General features: G+C 35.3%; 1 protein-coding gene across 1 annotated transcript in view; it reads right to left on the bottom strand.

Annotated features, from left to right (window-relative positions):
- The window catches only part of LIX1 (limb and CNS expressed 1), a 59,811-nt gene that overhangs the window by 17,157 nt on the left and 23,706 nt on the right, over positions 1–18,948 (bottom strand). The gene's annotated exons all lie outside the window — the stretch shown is intronic.

Genomic DNA, 18,948 nt, shown 5'->3' on the forward strand with positions numbered 1-18,948 from the left:
GAATCTCTAATTTTCTATTGGATGTCTTGAACTGGATGACTCATAAACATCTTAAACTTAATGTGTCCAAAATCTAATTTCCCTTTAAACTGTCCCTTCTTCCTAACTTTCCTATTACCGTTGAATGTACCACCATTTTCCTTGTCACTCAGGTTTACAACTTAGGTGTCATCCTCAACTTTATACTCTCTGCCACCATCTCCTCTCAAAGCCAGTCTGTTATCAAGTCCTGGAATCTTTGCATATTTCCTGAATATGTTCCCTTCTCTCCTGACACCTCGCGTTACTTTATAATAGAACCTTATCACCTCACACCTGGACTATTGAATAGACTTCTGGTTAGTCTCTCAGTCTCAAGCTTCTCCCCATTCCAGTTCATCCTCCACTTAGCTGTCAAAGGGATCTTCCTAAAGTTCTGAACATGTCACTCAATAAACTATTCAATAAACTCCAACAGTTCTCAATCTTCTGCAGGATCAAATATAAAACACTATTTTGCATTCAAAACTCTTCATAATCTGTCCCTCTCACCTTTGCAGTTACATCTTATGCTAATCCTTTTCATATATTCTTTGATCTACTCTCACTGATCTGTTTCCTCCCACCAGACAGTCCATCTTTGGACCATCTCTGGACTGGAATTTCTCTAGCTGTTCCCTCTCCCTCTCTATGTAATATACTCTCCTCAAGTCGTTGCTTCATTCAAATCCTTGCTTAAATCTTACCTTCTACAGGAAACTTTCATGATGATGGCTTCCCTCTGTTGATTATTTGCAATTTATCTTGTACATGATTATATGCATATGGCCTGCCCCATTACACTGTGAGATCTTTGAGAGAAGGGAATCTTTTGCCTTTCTTTTTATTTCCTACACTTAGCACAGGACACAAAATGTGTGCTTAATAAATATTGACTGACTAATTGTAATCTCTGCTACTGTAGAAGACAGGCTGTTGAATGCTTTAGGTCCGATACTCTGACCTGCAGAAGGACTAAAGCACAGAGGGTTTCTGCAGTACTTTCAGCATTTATATAATGAGCTTCAGAGAACAGAGGTCTACCAGGCTGCCTAAGAGATGGGGGAGCGGGGGAAGAGAGGGAAGGGAAGAACGGTTTGTCGGCCAGTTTAGAAAAATGAAAAAGGTCAGATCTTCCTGCAGACCAACAGAGGGGTAAAGACCATGAATAGATGCTACATTTCAGCCTTTCAGTTTCCAAAAAGAAAAAAAAGGCAATTATCAGGGGAAGGCTTTTAACTGACTCTTAACTAGAAGAGACAGTTCCTTTATCCTTTAAAATTGAAAACATGATTAGAGTTCAAAAAAGTTTATGCAGAAAATTTTGCAGCATTTACACAATGATTTTGATTGACAAGTTCAGCCACTCCCTAAAGCCTGCCTAGGAAAGTTTCAGGCCTACAGCCAATTATCCAGTGAAAATTTTTAACTGTCTCTAGCACTGAGATAAAGGACTGGTCAGATACCTACACTGCTTTGTATTTTGGGCTTTTGGATACAGGAAACTTAGTCACAGAGGTCCTAATTCTGCAGTTCAGGGATCTCAGAGTGTGCTAAAAATCTGTAGAAGCTCTGAAGTAATATTTAAAATTTTTTAAACATCCTTTTTTACTTTTCTTCTTTGCAGTTTTTCCTTTTTTTTCCTGTTTTTCTAATAAACAAAATTCTTGTTTCTATTCACCTTCTATGGCATTATGGGACAGGAATGTTTGAAAATATAATACCTGGAATTCCTGGTGAGCAATTGCACAGACTGCATGGTGAATGATATATCAAGTTCCATTTGCCATTCTTTGTTTTCTTTTAATAGGGTGCTAATTTTCCACATGTTTTGCGAGTATTAAAAGACAACTGCAAAAGTGGTTAAGTTTGAAATATATTTGACTTTGCTAAACATAAAATGGAGCATTTGGGGTTGCAGAATGGCTCTCATGGAACTTTATAACTTTCAATCTAAATAATTCCAATTTAAACCATCTTTGGGAGAAAGAGAACTAGTAAACACCACATTGATAAAAGAAGCTCTCTCTTTTAAGTAAAACCAGTTAAGTATCAGATCAAAGAACAGGCATACATTTACAACCAAATGGGAGATCAAAGGACCCTATATCTGAAAGGACAGAATGAGCCTTATACTCAGAGAACATTAAAAGGAACTATGAAGACTTAAAAATATCAAGACTTTATAAAAAGTCATATGTCTCTGCTTGTTGTTCCAAATTATTAAATCATCTATTAATATGGGGGAGAAAGTGCATAATTAATAGGCATATAAAATGAAAAAAATTCTGTGTCATCAAAGTACTTCTTTTGCTATTGTATTTCTGAAACTCAATTGTACTTTTAAAAAGTCTATGTAAAATTCATTAGTTCCTTCCTTTAACATTTTTGGGATCAAGGTAAAACATAGTATCTGCATTTTTCTTCTAGAAAGATCACTCCCTTCCTTGGGGAATCTTTCTATTTCCTTTCCCAAATCATAAAAACTTAGTCTTGCATAAGAAAGAAAAATTCTTTTGCTATCTTTCCTGTGAAATAGTCTTGTTAGAATAACCAAGCCTAAATGGATAGAGCCAAAAGGACAAAAATCATTAACTTTATTAAATTAACAATTAACCAATAAATCAAAAAGACAATTTTTTAAAACAATGAAATGTGATTAAACATCCATTGTAGTGAGTTTCTTCACCTGCAAAATGAAAGGATTGGACAATATGTTTTCTAAAGACCTTTATAGCTCCAACATTCCTTGATTCTAAGCAACACACTTGTGTTGAACTAGCACTGTTCAGACTCAGCCATGAGAATAAGTAAAGTGAGGAATAAATCCTAAGATTATTTTAAAGCATTTCCCAAACATCAATACCCTGCCAAGGGAGTCGGGCTTTTATGGTATGTATTACATTAATAATCTTTAGTGAACACCATAATAATAGATGTTTATAAATTATTCTGTATATGATAACCTACTTATTAACAAAATTAACTTCTATCTTTAACAACTTACAAAATTACAAAGCTAAAATGTTTAATGAACAACATTGTTTTATTAACACTATCCTCTCACTGATTCCTAGTTTATGGTGCTATAATTTCCAACTGGCAAGAGATATCAACCAAAGTATTTATCAGGCTGTTTAATAGATTCCATTCATTGTTAGTTTATAAACTATGACAATCATTTCAAAAGCTCCCAGCTTTCAATACCAACAATCCCTTATGCTGAAGCTGTTTTGTGAAAAATACATCTATGAAGACTCTTCCAGGAAAGAAGTCTAAAGACTTTGTATCATGTCATCAAAAACATGACAATATTGTACAGTAGAAAGGACAGTATAGAGTCAAGAGGACTAGGCTCAAATTCTACTTCTATCACTTTTGATGTTGGACAAGTCAAGGAAACTTCTTGTGCCTCAGTTTCCTCATCTGTAAAACGCGGAGGTTGTACAAGATGGTCTTTAAGTCCCTTTTGGCTTTAAATCTATGTTCCTAAGATCATTTTAAGGGACAACACAGAGTAACCAGGAACATGTGTCACAGAAAAGTCACAAAATGTGGGCAAAGTTGCATAGAGAATTTATATATCCTCTGCTCCCAGACTCAGTATAACTAATTCAGTGTTTCTTAAACTTTCCAGGAACTACTTAGAAAGGACAGAAGATTCTACAGTGCAGTCCAATTTATATGCCCACTTTTTATTTCCCCCTTCCCCCAACCTCCTTCCTTTTCTTAATCTCCCCCAGCCAATAATCTCACTTCCTTTGGGAATTAATAATGGTAGTAGAGAGCTGAGTGGTTAGAAGGAGTAGAAGAGGATAAATAACAAAATGTAAGTATCTGATGGGATGCAGGAAGGAGTTTTTTGTGACTGCATATTTCAATTGCTGATTCTGCCAAAGAATATTTGTCTTTGAGTTACTCTACTGTCAGAAGCAAGATCCTTGGATCCAGAGGTCCTGGGTTCAAATTTTGACTATCATTTATTTCTTAATCTTGCACAATTCACTTGACATCTATGCCTCAGTTTCCTCTTCTGTAAAATGGGAATGGAGAACGAACTAGAGTCTTTCCCAACTCTTTATCTATGTTCCTTGTTATTTTACATGGAGTAGGAAGGAAGGTGAATAGAGAATTGTGAAGATGAATATTATCAATTACTATAAAAAGGTGGATAATAATAAGAAAATAAGCAAGACAGAATAAAATCTTCTTGCTTGTGGGCTGATCTTTTTACTAGGAAGAAAGACCAGAGATAGTGAGATTTCATGCTTAGAAATCCTTCCAGACAACAAATTATCATACCTGGTAGACAAGATTTTGAGTCTGGAGAAATACTGGAGAAAAATGTCTCTCATTTGTTGCAGTATACTGAGAAAATGTTAATCTTATGCCAGATCTCATCCCAAAGGACAAAAGTGAACTAAAGTGAAGTGTGTTTCTACTTAGTTACTCAACTCTACAAAAATTATTAAACATCTTGGAAATTGAGGGGATGCCCATTAACCGGGGAATGCCTAAACAAGTTGTATGGTATATAATTATAATGAAATACCATTGTGCTGTAAGAAATGATGAACTGGTTGATATTTGAAAATCATCAAAAGCTTTGCATGAAATAATGAAAAGTGAAGTGAGCAGAATAAAGAGAACATTGTATATATACAGTAACAACAATATTGTTCAGAGAAAAATTGTATATTACAGTTATTTGGAGTACTATAAATATTCAAATGAACTACAAAGGATTTTTGAAGGAAGATGCTATCCACCTCTAGAAAAAGAACTGACAAATAGAAATATGCATAATATGGTTTTGCATATATTTATAAATCTGCATCACATTGGGCACCCTAGGTGCAGGTTGGGGAGGGAGGGAGAAAGATAGTTTGGACTTAAAATATAACAAAAAAAGTCTTAATATTTTTTTAAAAAGAAAAGTATTAAGCACCTACTATGTGCAAGGTGTTGACAAATACAAAAATTAAATAGTCTTTTCCCTCAAGAAACTTCCAATTTACTTCAGGAAGATAGAAGGTCTGAAACTAAATAAATACATCTGAATAAAGGACAGAAGAAAACACTAATAACTAGGAGCAGTAGGGAAAAGGGGATTTTGGAAAAGCTGGGACTGAATTGATTTGAACCTTGTGGAAAACCCAGGGTTCTAAGAACTTCTGGAAAAGAGGGAAAGTATATTTTAGGCTTGGAGAACACCTCTGAGAAATGGCACAGATCATTGTCCAGTTTGGCTAGAATTTAGAGTAAATGAAAAACAATAATATATGTCACTTTTTTTTTAACTAGAAAGGTCATTTCAAGTCATATTGTGAAGAGCTTTAAATTACAGACTGTATTTGTTTAATAGTTAATAACTGAAAACTTTTGAGTGAGGTAGCAGTAGACCTGCATCTTCAAGATATTGTTCTTGTTCAGTCATTCAATCATGTGTGACTCTTTCTGAGTTGTGCTCCATAGAATGCCAGGAACTTCTGTTTTCTACTATCTCTCAAAATCTAATCTAAGTTCATTTTTGGTGGTTCCATAATACTCTCTATCCATCTCAGGCTCTGCCATTCCTTTCTCCTTTTGCCTTCAATCTTTTTCCACATGAGGGTATTTTCCTGTTTTCTCATTATGTGGACAAAGTATTTAAATTTTAGCCTTAGTATTTGACTTTCCAATGAGTAGCCTGAATTAATTTCTTCAAGTACTGACTGATTTAATCTCCTTGCTGTCCAAGGACTCCCAAAAGTATTTTCCAGCATCACAATTCAAAAGCATAAATTCTGTGATGCTCAGTTTTTCTGATAGTCTAATTCTTAAGAATATTATTATGAAGAATATTATTATGAAGAATATGAAGAGTAGAATTTCTCACCCTGGGTTCCCGGAATGCCCGGAAAGAATTTCAGTCTTCAATTAGATCTACTGGCTAGGGGTCGAATAACCAACTTGAAATTCCAAAGTGAAAAGAAAAGTATTTATTAACATACTAAGGAAGACTGCTCATTGATAGCAGTTCTAGCTTTAGGACAAAAGTTTGGTTTTATACTTATCCAGGTTTGAATAGAATATGCAGCCAGCCAGCAGAATTATGTATCGTTTTAGACAGAAAATCAATGCCTTTCAAATGAAAGAAAGGTAGAGAAAAGGGGGAAGTCAGTCAAAGGGAAAAGGGTAGTTTCTGGGAGAAAATTTGCCATGTAGCTGGTAAGACTTTTTTTTATTGGAATAAGAAAACATTTCCCATTAAAGAGAAGGAAAGAAGAGGACATGACCAAATACTTTTATAATTATTAAAGAACTCTGCTTGATCTAAGGCAATGAAGCTGAAGTAAACATTTACAAAAAGCTACAAGCGTCTCTTATCTAGAGACAACAATTTGTTTTTCCCCCCTAGGATGAATCATCATTTTTTTTTTACTGTGTCCTTACATAGTGTGTTATATTTTATTTTCTTTCAGTAGCTATTATAGATTGAAGAGGGGAACTATTTAAGCTATCTATCCAGACAAGAGGTACCAAAAGCCTGAGCAGATCATTGGCAACACTGGGGGGAAAAAACAAAAACATTTTAGTGGAGTAATAGGGTCAGAACTCTGGGAGTAAGAGGTTAACAGTAGAGTCTAGTATTGTAGATATCGGATTATTTTAGGAGTTAGGTGATGAAAGGGAAGGAATATATAGGATGATAATCTGAAGAGATGGCAAGGTCAAGTGATGATTATTTTTTAAAAGGAAGGCAGAGACCTCAGTACATTTATAGGCAGAGAGAAAATTCAGTCAGTTGATTAACAAGTATTTATTAAGTATTTACATGTATTATATGGCAGGTTTATTGACTAGAGAGACGATGTGGTGTAACCTGTGATTTTGCAAGGTCAGTTTGATGGCTAAATGGAGGATAGACTGGAATAGGGAGACACTTGAAGAGGGGTGATCAACCAGGAAGTTTAGTGTTGGTGTGGGTTGGATGAACCTGCACTAGCAGAATGGCAATATCAAAAGAGATAAAAGGAACTATTTGAAAGTTGTTATAGAGGTAGCATTTATAGAGGTTGACAACTGATTGGATATGGAAAGTAAAAGGAACCAAAGAAGACACCAGGATTGGGAACTTAGGTAACTGGAAAGATGATAATGTCTCTGATAGTAATAGGAAATTTGGAAAAAAAGGAAAAAAAGATAAAATTTTTGGGAAGTGATATATTTGGATATATTGAATTTAAGGTACCTATGGGATACAGATTTTGAAATGTTAAAAAAAAAAAAAAAAGGATTCTGGGAAGATGGAAAAGTAAGTTAAAAAATTCCAAGCTCTCCAGATTCCTTTCACAAAGGAAGCAAAATTATACCTCAGAAAAAATGTTGACTGGTGAAAAACAAATAAGACTTAGGGAAGAACAGGAGTTCTCTTGAAGCAACCTAAGAAACCCAGAAGACAGACCCCAGATGGAAGTTTGACTAGTGTGATGTATAAACACCTGCAAACTATCTCCGTTGAAACAGCAAGCAGAGACCCAGAAGCCAGAGTCACCTAAACCCCTTACCTGTTAGTCCACCTTACCCCAGAGTTAGAAGTAATAATTACACTAACAAGCTTTTATTTAAAAACAAAATGAGCAGGCAAAGGAGAAAGAACCCAACCATAGAAAGTAACTATGGGAATAAGGAAGACTAATATATCAAAGTAAAAAAAAAAGTCTCTTCTATCTAAAAGTGTAATATTAAATGGTTACCTGCCTATAGATAATTTATAGAAGAACTCAAAAAAGACTTTAAAAACCAAATGAGATTGAAGAAAAAATAAAATCAAAGAAAAACCAGATTATGAAAAGAAAGCCAGCCAATTAAAACAGGAGATCTAGAGTCTTAAAGAACAAAATAACTCTTAGAAAATTAGAATTGGGCAAGGGGAAACCAATGAAGCCATGAGACCAAGAAATAAAACAAAATTTAAAGAATGAAAAAATAGAATAGAATATAAGACATCTCATAAGAAAAATAACAGATCTGGAAAATGGATCAAGAAGAGAAAACATAAGAATAATTGTGATACTTTAAATCTATGATTAAAAAAAGAACCTAGATATAATAATGCATGAAATAATGTTCTAAAGTGATGAAACAAAAGGGGAAAATAAAAATAGAAAAAAAAGTCCACTGATTGCCACTTAAAAAAGATCTTACAAGGAAAACATAGAAACATCATTGCTAAATTTTGAAACCCCCCCCCAGATCAAAGAGGAAATTTTACAAGTAACAATAACAATAACAACCAAAAAAATTCAAATATGCTAGAGTTACAATTAGACTCACACAAGTCTTATCACTGACTACAATAAAAGATTGCAGGTCCTAAAATATCAACAATCAAAAGAACTGAGTCTGTGCCTGAAAATCTTATATTCAGCAAAAACAAGAATGATATTGAATGAAAAAAATGGACATTCAATGAACTGTCAGAGTTTCAGGATTTTGTTTCAAACAAACTTATACTCAATAGAAAACAACATCAAAGACTAATTTCAAGAACTCAGTAAGGACAAACTGTTTATGTTTTATATGTGGAAATGTAAACTATATCTCTAAGATTGTCATTAATAATTAGGAAGTCCAAAAGCAAGATTAGGTATGATGTGATTATAAAAAACAAAACTGTGTAGGAAAAGGTAAAAACAGTAATTATGTAATATGAATGAAGTGCAAGAACAAGAGTCAACATGGAGGAATTAGATGGGGGAGGAAAGCTGGTAGTTCTGAAATCCTACTCACATCAAGAATGGGTTAAAGAGGGAAATATATATATATATATATATAGATATATATATATATATATATATATATATATATGATAGGGAATAGGATAGAAGAGTGTGTAGATCGAAAAGAGATGGATAAGGTTTGTAGATTAACTGAATGGGATAAAGAGGGAGAAAAAAAGTGAAGGGGAGAAAATGTAGAAGAGATTCTTGGGATAGAAGGAGGGGAGGTTAAATATTGCAAGACAAGTTAGCAGATAATGAATATGTAAATATGTGTTTGGGCATGGGTGTGTATGTATATATGTGTGTGGATATGTATGTATGTGTGGATATATATGTATATAAACACAAACATATCTATGCTTTACTGTAGACTGCTGGAGGAGGTGGGGGGCAGGAAATAAAGGAAGAAAGATTTTTTTAAAAGAAAAAAAAATTTAAAAAGAAATTGGCAATATGAGACCTGAGCTCAGGAGAAGGGTTAAAACTGGACATATAAATCTAATAATCACTTGTAGAGGTGATAATTGAACCTAGGGAATCTGATGAGGTGATAATATATAGATAATATAGGGGAAATAGAGAAATGGGTCTTCTACAATTAGTAGATGAAGATCCAGCAAAGAAGATGGAGAAAGAACTGTCAGCAATATCACAAAAACCTAGAGAGGAGAAAGTATCTAGTATAACATGATTGACCGTGTCAGAAGATGCAGAGGTTCAAGAAGAATGAGGACTGAGAAAAAAAAAACACATTAGATTTTCCAATTAAAAGATTACTGGCAACTTTGGAGAGAGTAATTTCAGTTGACTGATGAAGTTAGAAACCAGATTGTAAAGAAGTGAGAAGCAAAGGCACTCAAAATAGAAAGCTATTGATTGCAAGGAATTTAGACTAGAAAGGTACAGTGTAGGTAAGGAATGTGGGTAACAGGAATACTCAGATCAAGTGAGAGTTCTTAAAAGTGTGGCACGTTTGCAAGCAACATGAAAGGAGACAGGAGATAATGTTTGATGTTTAGATGAGCAGCTGGAGAAATCCAGATGGGTCAAGATAAAGGATACATATTGAGGAGTTTGCCTTGACAACGATCAGGGCCACCTCTTCATTGAAGATAAGTGAATGAGGAAATACAGAGCAAAAAATATTTGATCGATGTTAGTTAAGGATAAGAGAAGGAAGTCTTAGAGAATTAGTAAATGAGGAGAAAAACCATTTATTAAGCACTTACTATGTGCCAACTACCATGCTAAGCACTAGGGAATACTAGTATAACATCAAAGTCAATTTTTGCTCTCAAGGAGCTTACATTCCTGGGCAGAGGCGGTGGAGAATTGTGATCAGAAACAAAAGGGTTTGGAAAGTTACAAGGATGGTGAGGGGAGCCATAAGGAGATACTGTTTTACCCTTTCTAAGAGCAAAGACATAGTCAATTTGATTATATTTCTGTAACTGGAAAGGGGAGAAAATAGTGAAAGTAAATATTTGTGAAATAGCCTGACAGTTCATAAGAAGTCTGGGGACTGAAAAGAAGAATGACCGAAGTCTGGGTCTAGATGTAGTAGGCAAATGATTCAACTATCAATAAATACAACAGGAGCTTCATGCCAGGAGTTCTGGACAGGAAAAGTGAAGTCCTCCAGGGCACAGTTTCTGTACTAGAAAAAATGAGAGTTGGCAAAGATGAATCTGAGAAGTGAAGAAAGAATGAAGATGAAAAGAGACAAAGATAAATGTAAAAGAAGTAAGCCCTTGGCAGGAGATAGGAAGTGATGTAATCCAGAGCATAAGGTAGTCTGGACAAGTACTTCTACCTCTTCATAGAATGAAGACATCCACTGTTGAAAGTGGAAAGAAAAGACAGTTAAGGGGATTTGAGGAGAGGAAATAGATGGTAGCTAAAGATATATTACCTTGTATTGGGAATCAGGCTTCCAGATGTAAGAAAATGGGAAAGGGCAAGAGGAAGAAGTCAAGGACAAAGGGGAGACTATCAATTATAGAATTATAGAAGAGGAAGGTAGCAAAGAGTAGGAGTTCAGGTAATGAAGGGCAGAGATAGTTGGAATTAGGAGAGGGGTGGTAGCAAGTGAAGGAAATTTTGTCTCAGGAGACAGAACTTCACATTGTCCTTTTATAAATTTAAAATGATTTACCTTAGTTTGTTATATCACTTAAGAATATCAATAGGCCATCCGTGGGTTATCTTGTGAGATATCTGGAGAGGAGTAGTGAACAGATCACCTTCTTTGGAGTCAGAAACATCTGGTTTCAAGCCTTGCCTCATACTATCTGAGGGATGATGAGCATTTAGCTTCTCAATAGCCAGGCAACCCTCAAAGGCCAGAATGTAGGATTCTTGCAAGTAGGAGTTGTTTTAGTCTTTGTGCTTGTATACCCAGAGCCTAGCACAGTGCCTGGAACCAATTGGTACTTAATGAGTATTTGATTGGTAAAAGAATGATAGGAAATGACCATATCAACACATTTACTAAATCACTCTGTGCTGAGGGATGGGTATACAAATAAGGAAAAAAAAAAAAGAACAATGCACAAAAGGAAGCTAGAAAAAGGAGAGCAGAAAACTAGGTAGAGCTGCTGGTAATGAACTCTACCCTTAACAAAGAAAGGTTTGGGGCTTCATCCTCCAGCCCTCCAGTCAGAAAATGGAAGAGACTGAGGGAGATGAAAAGTTGTTGAATAGCCAAGATTCATGCAGCATGATGATGAGACTGGAAATGATGAGCTTATCTTGGGCTTGCTGTAGAGTTGAAACCAAGCAAAACCATAGATGGAGAATGGAGTGAACTAAAAGTTCAATTTCTGCCCTCTGTAAAGAAAGACTTTGGGAGGAATACAAAGAAAAATATATGCCAAATAAATACAAAGTAATTTTAGGAGAGATTCAGTAAAAGCCTTATGCAGCAGATAGTGCTTTAAGTGAAGGAAGCCAGAGATTCTAACATGGAGGTGAGGAGAAGATATATTCTTAGCATTCGGTACCAAAGCATAGGAAATGGAGCGTCCTGGGTGAGGAACAGCAAGGACAGTTTGGCTGAGTTATAGTGTTTGACGGATAGTAATGTAAAATAAAACTTGAAAGTTAAGTTAGAGTCAGATCATAAAAGGCTTTAAATTCTAAGAGGAAGAGTTTTTTACATGATCCCAGAGGTAATAGGGAATTCATCAAGTAGGGAGCTAACTTTGTTATTTTTGTGCTTTTGGAATATCACTTTTGCAGCTCTGGGTAGTAGGGCAGGTGAGAGGAGAGATTTTTGACAAGGAGATAAAACTGTAGCCTATTGAAATAGATCAATCAAGAGATGATTAGAACTTGAACCAGAATGGTGACCATGTGATTGGAGAGAATGGAAAATATAGAAGATATTGTTGAAGGGAAGTGCTGAATTAAAAATGACTCTCTCCAAAGTTTTAAACCTGGGTGACAGAGGGATGGTTTTACCTCTGACAGAAAAAAAGGAAATTTACAATGTTTTTGGTTCACAGGAAAAGATAATGAATTCAGGTTTGAAAATGTTGAATTTGGGATGTAATATACCAAATATCTAATGAGGAGTTGATGATTTAGGACTAGAATTTGGGAGGGACTCTAGAACTAGATATATAGAAATGGAAGTCATCTTCATAGGGATGTAGTCATTCACAGAAAGTATAGAGATTAAAAAAGGCGGGGGGAACTGAGGAGATCCTTGGAGAAATAGGAGTTGGGAAATCACAGATTTAGACAAAAAATGTGCAAATCTGAAATGAAGTGATGGCAGAAGATGTTTTGAATTTTGGAATGGTCATATCTATCATAATTTTACTTAAACTTATTATCTGGTTAAAAGATTACAAATATCTTAAGGGTGAGGTGGTATTTTCATAGTATCTAAATTTAGGGGCTCTAATAGAGCCAAAAGGAATCTGGGAGGTTGTCTGGCCCAGCTCCCTCCGTTTGGATACAGTTTACTCTGCCTAGTCATTTACTGAGAGTGTCTATCTGCTAGTATAATTTAGCTCCATACCTCATTTATACCTGATGTATTTGTATATTTAAGTGCATATTTAATCCACTATATTTGAGAAATTTGAGTTTCTAGAATTTATACCAATAGAGTTCAAATTTCTGCAATTTCTACTGAAATGAAAAGGCTGGATTTTATTGTCTGAGGACCAGGCTAGCTAAGTTAAGAGAGATCCATCATTGGAGGACTGGTCAATTGATGATGACTGATTTGACCACAGAAAATCATCAACAGAATTTATGAAGGTACACTTATTTATTATATTTATTAATACTATACCACAAAGTCATAATCTTTGAAGTGCTGAAGTATATCATATAACTGGAAAGAGTTTACTTCTGAGTAAAAGATGACCTCTAAGGGCTTTAAGGTATGAAAAGCACTTCATATATGTTAGCTCATTTGATCCTTATAAGAGCCTGTAACTATGATGCTATTATTATTCCTATTTTGCAACTGGTGAAACTGAGACATGGAAATAACTTAAGATTATATAATTTATTAGTGGGATTTTTTTGATCATTTAATAAAATCTGTACATTTTATGACTTATTTTTTTAACCACTAGAAAAAAGTGTGGTTCCAGGAGCAGATTGATTCTATTTTTTCTGTAGCAGCCTTGATAATAATGGAAGAACACATCAATAGCAAGCTGGTCAACTGATGAAATTTTTTTGGCTATGGTAATACATGAAACAAATAAAAAATAAAAATGACTTCCAATCCTATTCAGCCTCTTTTATATTTCAGAAAAAGGGATAGAAACCGATCAGAATCATATTTTTTTCCAATTGTTAACAAACTTTAAAGAAAAAGACATGGGCATATCACATGGCAAGAATGTGACATGAGATGGTGGCTCTCCAGAATGCTTTGCTGGTACCATCTTGATGCTGGGAGAAATCTAGAAAAGCCTCTGATATGTTGGGTGGACCTTCCCTTACTTTGAATAGTGACTTTGGGTAGGTATGGACACAGTATGGTAAACATGGATGGATTGTAATATGAATTCCTAAACTGATAAGATCATAAATCTTTTTAAATAATTTAGGAAATACTGAAAAGAGAAAAGGTTAAAATTTGTAACCTACAGTGAATTAGACCTCAATTCCACCCCCTTCCCCATCCCATAATAATAAAAGGATAGTTATTGAATATCTAGAAAGAGAAATAGTGATCACAAAGACTTGAACAATTTAATCAAGAATAGATCATAGCAGACTAACCTTATTTCCTCTTTTTAATAGGGTTATTAGATCTGTAGACAGTCATAGTATGCCAATATTTCAGCAAAGCATCTGACAGTCTCTTATGTTATCCTTTTAGATAAAATAGATGTGAACTAAATGAGTATAACTATGAATGGAAGTGAAGACTTCTCATAAGGATGTGGCCTTGATCTATACCTTAATTGTGACTTGAGATTTTGCAATAGCAAGTTGAGCTATAGCTAAAAGCTGCAGATATTCCATTATCTTAGATAAACATATATCTCTCCCTCCTCCCCCCAGTGAGAACTCTATGTGGACCATAACATAGTATTTTCACTCTTTTTGTTATTGTTTGCTTGAATTTTGTTTTCTTTCTTTTTTTTCCTTTTTGATTTGATTTTTTTGTGCAACTTGATATTTGTGGAAATATGTATAGAAGAATTGCAAACGTTTAACATATATTGGATTACCTGCTGACTAGGGGAGTGAGTGGGGAAGGGAGAGTTGGACAGAGGTTAAATGATTTATTCAGAGGCACATATCTTTTAAGTATCTAAGATGGAATTTGAACTCAGATTTTTCTGACTCTAAGTGCAGTTCTCTATTTGCTTTTCTATCTGCATATGATCATTTTGGAAAAGTCTACAATTACAGATCCTTATGATAACAGTAAGTGGGAAGCAGAGATTCCATTTGCATGGAAAGCTTGAAACTAAAGATCAATTTCTTGCTTACTACAATTGAAGGCAAATGTGTTTGGAAAAGATTTCCCAGTAGCAAATGCTATTCTTGGGAGCCTCCAATATAAGGGAGGAAAAAGAGGGAGGTGACAAGGAAAAGAGGTAAAAAATTAATATGTTTTATAAGAGATCAGAATTATTCTAGGTCTTTTTGAGGATATGTAGTCAGGTAGATTTTTCTCCCGTTCCAGAGAGTCAATATATCAATCAAATGGACTATACTATTGGCTCTGGTCAATGTTTCTGACACCTCACTTTCATCTTGAGAGCAGGGATTTCAACACAAAGAATGTCACAATCCAGAGCACATTGCTAATTGTAGGCTTTTCAATTCTTTAAGACCTTGACCACTTTTCAGTGAGAATATTTGCCTGTGTTCCAGCTTCCTAATACAGGGGCAGTAGCATTTTCCTTCCAGATGGAGGTTGTAAAGAAAGGATAACATGGAAACAGTGACCTACATTAATATAGTACTACCCTCTCCATATTTCAGGCTGGAAACATGTTGGGGGTACATTGGAATTATATATGTGAGAAACTGGGGGAAATACAGGGAGTGGGGGGAGGGGATAAGTCCATGAGCCCAATTTTCAGAGAAAGCACAGCAGTTCCTGTCAACTGAAAGAAACGTTTCATGCACATGGTAGGTCAGAATGTTATTTTTATAATCCAAACCACCTGGTCTCATCCCCCTTTTCCCCCCACCTCCCATGCTATTTCTACACACATACATTGAAGACAGTCCCTGGTAACTATTACAAAACCACGTGGGTCTCTTTTTCTTTTCTTTTTTAAACTTAAGGTGAAGACAAGATGAATTGACTAGGATTTGAGATCTTGGTTTATTTTTACAGTTGTTTTCTTACCCTTTGATATAAAAGGGCTCAGTCTGATTGAGCCAAATGCTTGAGTGCAGAAGTTTTCACACAAAGCAGATAGTGGGAAGAGGGGTGTGTGTGTGTGTGTGTGTGTGTGTGTGTGTGTGTGTGTGTGACACACAGAAAGAGATAGAGACAGAGATAGAGAGAAACAAAGAGACAGAGAGACAGAGAAAGACAGACAGAGACAGATAGAGACAGAGAGACAGAGAGAGACAGAGAGACAGGGAGAGAGAAGATATTGAAACAGGGAGCGGGAGGAATGCTGCTTTATTTCCAGTTCAGTGGCCAGAGTCCCCTAAAACTGGTGAACTGGAGAAGTGGAATCCTCCTATGGAGTTAGCCCTAAGCCCCTATTCAGTATGGGGCCTATTTTTCCCTCAAGCTTTTCTTTCATTGCACCCCACTGTTCTATTTGGAAGCAAAGCTACTCTATTCACTTTACTTGATAAGAAAAGATTAGCCTAAAGTGGCTAGAGGGGGTGGGGAATGAAATATTCTCTTTTAAAAAAACAAGTCAGACTACCAATTTCACTGGACCGGCCACTCATTAGAGCTGCCAATTAGCCTATACACGACTTTCAAATGTTGAGGGAATAAACCAGACTGCTCTCCATCTTTGTGTCTCATTAACTGCAGAACAGCATGCTTTCCTGTGGAGATTTCCACCAGGAAATGCCTCCCCTAGCAGAAATGTTACATTATACAGCATGTTGCCAGTCAAAGTAAAGGTATCCCAAGTGCACAGACAGGGAAGTGGTCATGGGTGATTTCAAGGAGAAAACTTGGCATTAAAACAATATGAGAACTGGGCTACACTCCTCAAAATGTGTAGCAACATGATTGGAGTCTCTTCTTGGGATATGGAATGTTTAAACCAGGAATTATTCAATAATTCATTGAAAAATAAAGCATCAAAATGCTATTTAGTCAAGTCTACAAATCATCTTTTATATAATCAAATTTTCTCTTAGCCATGCCTCTCCTGGGAAGAACTTAAACTTATAAACTCAGTTTATTGTGATTTAAGTAGATTCTTAATTCACTGGTCACTGAGAATAATCATCCCATGTATATAAGCATATGTTTTCCATCTATAGCGTCATCATTGCCTTAGGTAACTTGTTCCTTAAAACCAAGTTTCTGTCTTATTAAGAGACATGTCTTTTAGTTAGGTCTCTTTCTCTTTCCTTTTTAGGACTCGGGGGAAATGATGGTTGAGCTAGGAATGCTAGATGGTTTGGGAGCTAGGAATCAAAGACTGCTAAAGAAAATAATCACCTGTAAGAATCTTGGCTTTGAATGGAGCTTATTAGGGCAATCCCCTTCTCTGGGCTTCAATTAGCTCATTTGTTAACAACAACAAAAAAAGAACTAGTTCTTTTTCCTATTACCAAATTCGTAAATCAATGGGTTTTTAAACTTTTTGGTCTCAGGACCCCTTTACACTTTCAAAAATTATTGAGGACCCCCGAAGAGTTTTTATTTATGGATGATATTTTTGACATTTACCATATTAAAAGTTAAAGTATTTTAGTATTATTATGAAAATAATTATGACCTTGAGAAGACCTTGAAGGGTCTCTGCACCCTTGGTCATCCTGGGACCATACTTTGAAAACTGCTCTCCTAGACTGTAATTATTAAACACAAAACTTGGGATTAAAGCTAAAATAATCCTCCAATGTGATTCTTTTCAGCTGTGAGGTAATTCAGGTCAGTTCCAATGGTCTTGTGATGAAGAGAGCCTTCTGCACCCAAGAGAAAGGACTGTGGGGACTGAGTGTGGATCACAGTATTTTTCACTTTTTTTGTGTGGTTGTTTGCTTGCTTTTTGTTTTCTTTCTCATTTTTTTCCCTTTTTGATTTGATTTTTCTTGTGCAGCATGATAATTGTGAAAATATGTGTAGAGGAACACATGTTTAACATATGTTGGATTATCTTGCTGTTTAGGCAAAGGGAAGGAGTAAAGGAGGGAGAAAATTTTGGAACACAAGGTTTTGAAAAGGTTAATGTTGAAATTTATTTATGCATATGTTTCAAAAATAAGAAGCTTTAATAAAAATAAAATAGAATATTCCTCCACACAGCTGGATACTTGGAAACATCCAGAAAACTGGCTGAAATCTTCAGTTTTGATCCTCATAAATGTTTTTGCAGGATAATGGATAGAGTCCCATCTTTGATTCACACTGGCAGTGTCATTTGAAAAAGTCACTTAAACCTCTCTGTGTTGTAGACCTTTCCTGCTCCAGACCTTAGTTTCTTTACTTGTAAAATGAGGTGGTTGGAAGAGAAGACCTTAAAAGTTCTTTCTACTTCTAATAGTTTGAAAATTGGTACAGCATGTGCACTCTACCTAACTTTCCAGCACTAAAGCTGTTCATCATTTACATTTGTTTCCTAGAAAGCAAAGGAGCCTCTAAATTTTGCCAGTAACTGTAATGTCTCAATGATTAAGTACCTCCTACTTTTCACATAAATTGAGCCATTACTATACTACAGAATTATAGCCACAGGATGAACTTATTAATTCAAATTTATATTATAATTTTCTCATATAAATTGTACCTACTAATAATTATTCAAGGGAGTTTTTGCTGTTTTCCCTAAACAAGAGTAAAAATTCATTCATCTAAATCATCCCAGCAGACTTACTTGTAGAAGACCAGGCCACAGCTCTGAAAATAAAGGTTGAACCACAGAACTTTTAATCAAAATATAAAAGTTTCCAAAAATGAAGATAAAATACTTAATGACATTCCCTTTGGTACTGAAAACAAAAACATCTGCAGGAACAATGAATGGCTTTACTTCTGAGTTCAGCAAGAGGGGAGCCAGAAGCTGATCTGATGGCCCTTATGTTGGTCTTTTTGTAGTAAATGGAAATTACTGTACAGTTTTCATGGTCATGGTATGTGGTCAGGATGAGGGTGGGGATGAGGGAGCAGGCAGGGATTAGCTGCCCAGACAAAAATGGCATGAAGCAAATATAAGAATTTCTACTTAAGATCTTTGGTATCAGAAAATTCAATTTTTAAAAAATATGTTCGTATCTTAGATCTGTTAAGTTTTCCTTTATTTTTAATTATTCTGAAGCAAGAGGAAAAATTTTTAAAAGGGTAATTATTCACTTTCCCTTTTTGCTATAATGAGTTCTGAGAGCATATGATTCAATGAGATGGAGAACTACAAGACTTGGTGCTTCTTTGTCTTTCAGGGTTTTTTTATGGGAAGAAAGGGTTTGGGGAGTGTGGAGAGGTACTTAATTAATCTTTGCATACATTTACAATTTACATTAGAGT

The sequence above is a fragment of the Sarcophilus harrisii genome, chromosome 1, assembly GCF_902635505.1.
Source record: "Sarcophilus harrisii chromosome 1, mSarHar1.11, whole genome shotgun sequence".
NCBI lineage: Eukaryota > Metazoa > Chordata > Mammalia > Dasyuromorphia > Dasyuridae > Sarcophilus > Sarcophilus harrisii.